Here is a 6,975-nt window from a genome sequence, read left to right on the forward strand (position 1 = left end):
GTAACGAGAAGGATGAACTTCATCCGACGACTATTGCTCATCGACAGAAGAGGGAGGTCTCATTGCCATCGTTCGTGCTGGTGTCGTCGACAGATGCTTACTGGAGAAGGGAGGAAATGTGAGGAACAAGGCCAAAAGTGAGTTTGTTGAGCACAAAAGAATATTAAAAGAATAAGAAAAAGAAAATATGAACTTATAATGTGTATGCATGGTTAGGCATAAAAAAATCTGCCTTTGTTGTGATCATTTAGGACGACCATAAAAAATTTTAGTGCAAGTCCTTGTAATGAATGTGTGAAAATTAGTGCTCTTAGGTAAAAGAAATGCAAGTTTAAGTTCCTAATAGCTAATTTCAGGGCCCTTAGTTGATATATTACTTTCTTGATTGTTGGGATGTTTGAAGACGTCGGTGTTTAAATCAGAATAGGAGAAAACGAATTGAGAGTCTATTCTCAGTTTTCAGAGGTGACATTGTGTGCGGATCTCTCGGTATCAGTGGATATAAAAATTACAGATTGGTGATTTCGTTGATTATCTGTAATTTGTAAAATTCCTTTATTGCTCATTAATAAATTCATTCAAGCTAGTTCTCAAAGTGGATGTAGACCAAACTGCCACTATATATCTTGGTGTTCTTTACTGTTTTCGATTTATTTCTGCTGATTGTTTGTGTTATGTTTGGCTATCTAAGTTAGGTTCAGAAACTCTCACAAGTGGTATCAGAGCTCCAGTTGATCCAAAAAGGTTGTGTGGTAGTGTGTGCTGGCATATTTTGAGGGATATTTTTTTGTCAACAAAAGGTAGCCAAAATCTTAGACGAAGATAATCTTCCACCAACAATTACAGAAGCTGAAAAAAGGATATGGATGAGATGGCCTATTCGACAATAATTCTATATCACAACGGAATTATGGAAGAAACTGGAAAGTCTTTATTTGACTAAGTCCTTGCAAAATAAATTATATCCAAAGGAGAAATTCTTTGGATATAAGATGGACTCAAGTAAAGGCTTAGAAGATAACCTAGATGAATTTTAGAAGATTATAGTTGATCTCAATAACATCGGTGAGAAGATGTCGGATAAAAATCAAGCAGTTATTCTTCTGAATTCTTTACCAAAATCGTATCGAGAAGTTAAGACAGCTATTAAATATGGACGGGATTCATTGTCCATGGATATAGTGTTGGATGCCTTGAGAACTAGAAATCTCAAGATTAAAAAGGAATGCAAGGATGGAGAGTTACTCATGGCCAGAGGCAGAAATGAGAAAAAGAACGGAAAAGGAAAAGAGTCGAGATCCAGGTCGAAATCAAAGGGGAAAAGATAAAAGTATTTTCTATGTCATAAATGATACTTTAGAAAAAATTGCCCTTTGAATAAGAGCAAGGAAGCATCAAGTAGCAAGCATGCAGGGGATTCTAGTGCAACAAATATTACTGTTGGGTATGATTCAACAGAGGTTTTGATGGTGTCCAGCAGGGACATTCAGAATGCTTGGATCATGGATTCAGGGTGCACGTTTCACATGACTCCTAATCGAGATTTCTTAATTGACTTTCAGGAAAATGATGGGGATCAGTTCTACTTGTTGATAATGGTGCTTGTGATGTAAAAAAAATTGGGTCAGTTTGAATTGCAACACATGATGGTATGATCAGAATTCTTACAAATATAAGGTATGTTCCAAAACTCAACCGAAATCTAATTTCTCTGGGAGAATTAGATAGATCAGGTTATTCTTATAAATCTGAGAATGGAGTTCTAAAGGTTATCAAGGGCTCTTTTATTAAGCTGAAGGGGAACTTGAGGAATGACCTTTATGTGTTGGAGGGTACTGCAGTTTTAGGTAGTGCTGCTGTTGCATCTGAGAAAGAAACAAATAAATCTATGTTATGGCATAACAGATTGGCTCATGTGAGTGAAAGAGGTCTACAAGCTCTTTCACAACAAGGTTTTCTTGGAGGAGTCAAAGACATTAAACTCCCATTTTGTGAACATTGCATAATGGGAAAGTCTACTAGAGTGAAGCTTGGGAAAGGGAAGCATTCTACCAAAGGAATTTTGGATTATATTCATTCAGATTTGTGGGGTCCTACAAAGGTACCTTCTATGGGAGGTTCAAGATACTTTATGTCAATCATTGATGACTTTTCAAGAAAGGTGTGGATGTATCCACTGAAACAGAAGGATGAAGCTTTTGAGAAATTTCTTGAATGGAAAAAGCAGGTTGAGAACCAGACAGACAGAAAGGTAAAGTATCTGAGGACAGAAAATGGTTTAGAATTTGTGAATCACAAATTTGATCAATTTTGCAAATCTGAGGGAATTACGAGGCATTTCACTGTTACGTACATTCCATAGCAGAATGGTTTAGCTGAGAGGTTCAACAGAACAGTTATAGAGCGTACAAGATGTCTCTTGACAAATGCTTCATCACCCTTGAAATTTTGGGGGGAAGCTGCCCAAACAGCTTGTTATCTTATTAATAGGAGTCCGTCTTCCGCTTTAGGCCTAAAGACTCCTTAGGAGATATGGACAGGAAAAGCTCCAAGCTTGGATCATCTCAGAGTGTTTGGATGTTCAGCTTATGCTCATGTTAAGGAAGTTGAATAAGAGGGCACTGAAATGTATGTTTATTGGCTATCCTCAGGGTGTTAAACGATATAAACTTTGGTGCTTGGAAGAGGGCAGAAATAAATGCATTATCAGCAAAGATGTGACCTTTAATGAAACAGAGATGCCATTTCGTGTCAAAAAGCAGCAGAAACTGCAGATAGTTGACCAAGTTTAGGCAGAGGTTATAATTGATTCTAAAGCACAACCATCAATTAGTTTAGGTGATTTCAGTGATCAGTCATCCAGTTCTGATGGTAGACAGCCTCAACTACAGAGGACTTTGATTGATGAAGGAGCTTTTAGTGAAGAAAGCTCAAGTAGTAGTGACCTACAGAACTATCAGCTTACACGTGATAGGCCTCAGCGGGTGAGGCAAGCTCCTACGAGGTATGGTTATGATGATTTAGTTGCTTATGCTCTTACTTGTACAGCTGACAATATTGAACCAGAGCCTCTTACTTTTGAGGAGGCTATTGTATCTGATTCGAAGGAACAGTGGAAGGATGCTATGGAAGCAGAGTTGTTCTCGTTGCAAAAAAATCAGACATGGTCATTGGTTCCAAAGCCTCCTAATCAGAAACTCATTCAGTCAAAGTGGATTTATAAAATAAAGCTAGGTACAAGAGGTGACAGCAAGCCTAGGTATAAGGCTAGACTGGTAGCCAAGTGCTATACTCAAAAGGAGGAAGTTGACTTTCATGAGATTTTCTCTTCGGTGGTGAGGCATTCGTCCATTCGATTAATTTTATCTATTGCTGCTCACTTTGATATGTTTATTGAACAGATGGATGTCACCACAGCTTTCCTTCATGGTGAATTGGAGGAAGTGATCTACGTGGCTCAACTTAAGGGTTATGAGGTGAAAAGAAAGGAAGACATGGTTGTCTTCACAGGTTCATCTATGAACTGAAGCAATCGCCGAGACAATGGTATATCAGGTTTGACACCTTTATTCTGAAGCAGGGGTTTCACAGGAGCTCATAAAGGTACATATACTTATCTACTTCTGTACTGCGTGTACTGGAAACTATCTCAGAAAGGTACATATACTTATCTACTTCTGTATGTAGATGATATAATTCTGGTGTCTAAAGATTATTCTGAAATCTGTGATCTCAAGAAACGATTGAGTAGTGAATTTGAGATGAAAGATTTAGGTGAACTAAAAAGGATCCTAGGCATGGATGTGAAAAGAGTTAGGGAGAAAGGTTTGTTAACCATTTCGCAGGAGAGTTATGTGCATAAACTGCTTGAGAAGTATAATATGTCTGGTTGTAAGGCAGTTTCAACACCCTTACCATCTCATTTTAGGCTTTCTTCGTCTCAGTGTCCCGTTACTGAACAAGAAAGGTTAGAGATGGCTAATATTCCCTATTGTAATGCTGTTGGAAGTATTATGTATTTGATAATTTGTATTAGGCCTGACTTGGGATATGCTATAAGTATGATAAGCAGGTTTATGTCAAATCCTGGGAAGCAGCATTGGAATGCAGTTAAATGGGTGCTTCGATATTTGAAAGGTAGTGTCAGTGTATCATTGTATTTTAGTAGGGATTGTGATAAATCAGCACTGTTGGAAGGCTTCACAAATACAGACTATGCTGCAGACCTTGACAAAAGGTAGATCAGGTCACATTTTTCGTTTGTTTGGTAATGTGGTCAGTTGGAAGGTTACTCTACAGTCAGTTGTTGCCTTGTTTACTACTGAGTTTGAGTATATTTCAGCAGATGAAGCTGTGAAAGAGGCAGTGTGGTTGAAAAGAATAGTTGGTGAGTTGTTGTCACAGGAGTTCATTCCTATCGTCCGTTGTGATAACCACAGTGTTATTCATCTTGCGAAGAATCCATCTCATCACGAACGGTCTAAGCATATCGATGTCAAATTTCATTTTATCATAGAAGTTGTGGCCCAAAAAGATGTTGAACTGGTCAAGGTTCATACAGTTGAGAATTTGTCAGATATGTTAACCAAGGTTCTTCTAGCCCATAGGTTTAAATAATAGGCTGAATATTAAATTTGGATGATAGGAATATTGGAGAATCAGCTTGGCACTTAAATATTCTTGTTATGAGGGAGATTTGTAGAAAATAACAAGTTTTTTAAGTAGTTTTTTATTGGGTTTTTGGAAATTTAAAGGCCTAATGGCATTATCATAATTATTAAGCAGTGGCAATTTTGCAATTATCTTTTCTTCTCCACTTTGGGCAGCAAAATCTTGGGTCTCTTTTTTTCTTTTGCTGAAGGTGAGCAGTCGCAAGAGAAAAAGAAAAAACAGAAGGAAGCCGGTGGTCTAAAGTCCACGAGCCGCTGAAGAAGATTGGAGGAATTGAAGCCATCTGAGTTGGCCGATTGGTTCCGTCCGGCGAGATCATCAAAGAGACAATGGTCTCGATTCCGGCAAAGCTGAAACGGCGTGAGCGTGGGCATGGGCTTTCCGTCAGCACCGGTTCGAGCGTGGGTTTTTTTCGATCCGGCGAGGTCGACAGTTGCGTCCGGTCTGGGGAGGTTCGATATGAGCAGCGATTGTTAGCGAGAAATACGCGTGGATCTGCATGTGATTCGCCAGTTAGAGGCGATAACACGCTATTTTTTTACTGTTTTTGCAGCGGGTTGTTCTCAGCTTTCAGAGGCGACATTGTGTGCGAATCTCTCGGTATCAATGGATACAAAAATTACAGATTGTTGATTTCGTTGATTATCTGTAATTTGTAAAATTCCTTTATTGCACATTAATAAATTAATTCAGCTTCTCAAAGTGGATGTAGACCAAACTGGTCGAACCACTATATATCTTGGTGTTTTTTACTGTTTTCGATTTATTTCTGCTGATTGTTTGCGTTTTATTTGGCCATCTAAGTTCAGAAACTCTCACAGAGTCGATAAAGCTTTTTCAGGTTTATTATGGTCTAAAAAGAAGAACTTTGTATTTTTCTCATTTATGAATAGATTTAGAAAGTTTTAAAATTGTCTTATAGATTGAATATACTTGTGTGACTTTCTTATTTGCAAGCATTATTCTTGAATGCATTGAGACTTGTGTTATAATTTGTCTATCATAATTTTAATTATGCTATATAAATAAGATTTTAATATATTACTTGAATATATAAAGTCCATAAGTAATCTGACTTTATATAAATCATATTTTAATTGTGCAACTGATGGACTTTATATAAATCAGACTTGAGTTATTGTGCAGCTTCCACCTGCTGATTTACAAATTATTGAAAAATTTGTCATTATTAAACTTTATTGCTGACATTTAGTGTGACTTTTGGATTTTGTGACTTTTAGTTTTTTATAACCAATAGTGATTTTTGAGTTATAGGAGTTATGTGAGTTATGAACATTTGATGACATTTATAGCCTTAAAACCATTGGCATTCCTATGGTTATGTTTGTAAGCCTATATAAAGGCATGCTTAATTGAATGGAAAATATATATCTCTCATTTTTCATATTTGTCCTCCACTTTTTTTTTAACATAGTGGTATCAGAGCTAGTAGTAAATATTGAGAGAAAAATGTTCAATGGTGGGATAGGTTCACTTCAACTACCAATACTTACCAAGCTCAACTATGACAATTGGAGCATCAAGATAAAAGCGTTACTAGGAGCACAAAACGTGTGGGAGATCGTGGAGAACGGTTTCCAAGAGGCAGAAGCTAGAGTCAATCAAGCACAAAGAGATGCGTTAAAGGAGACAAGAAATAAGGACAAGAAAGCCCTTTATATCTTGTATCAATGGGTGGACGAAGATACGTTTGAGACCATCGCCAATACGGAGACGTCAAAGGCGGCATGGGATAAGCTCCAATCGACTCATAGAGGAGCCGATCGTGTAGAAAAGGTACAGTTGCAAACCTTACGTGGTGAGTTTGAATCTTTACAAATGAAGGAGACAGAGGTGATAGCGGAATATCACACAAAAGTAATGGTTGTCGTCAACCAATTGAGACGGAATGGTATGTCGTATCTTGACACTCAAAAGCCCATCAAGGGCAATTCAATTATGCAGAGGAGAATGGAACCTTATTTATGGTTTCAAAGGGAGAAGAAGAGAGTCAAAATAGTATGTCGTATCTTGACACAGGAGCCTCGAATCACATGTGTGGAAAATGCGAGATGTTTGTGGAGTTGAACGAGATGGAGAAAGGTAATATTGCCTTTGGAGACAATTGTTTGGCCGCCATCAAAGGAATAGGTAAAATTCTCATTCGGTTAAAAAATGGAGAAAATCAATATATCACACATTTTTATTACATTCCCAATGTAAAAAATAATATATTAAGTGTAAGACAATTGTTAGAGAAAGTTTTTGAAGTTCAAATGAAAAGAAATTTTTTGTATTTGAGGG

This window comes from Benincasa hispida, chromosome 7, assembly GCF_009727055.1.
Source record: "Benincasa hispida cultivar B227 chromosome 7, ASM972705v1, whole genome shotgun sequence".
Classification (NCBI taxonomy): Eukaryota; Viridiplantae; Streptophyta; class Magnoliopsida; order Cucurbitales; family Cucurbitaceae; genus Benincasa; species Benincasa hispida.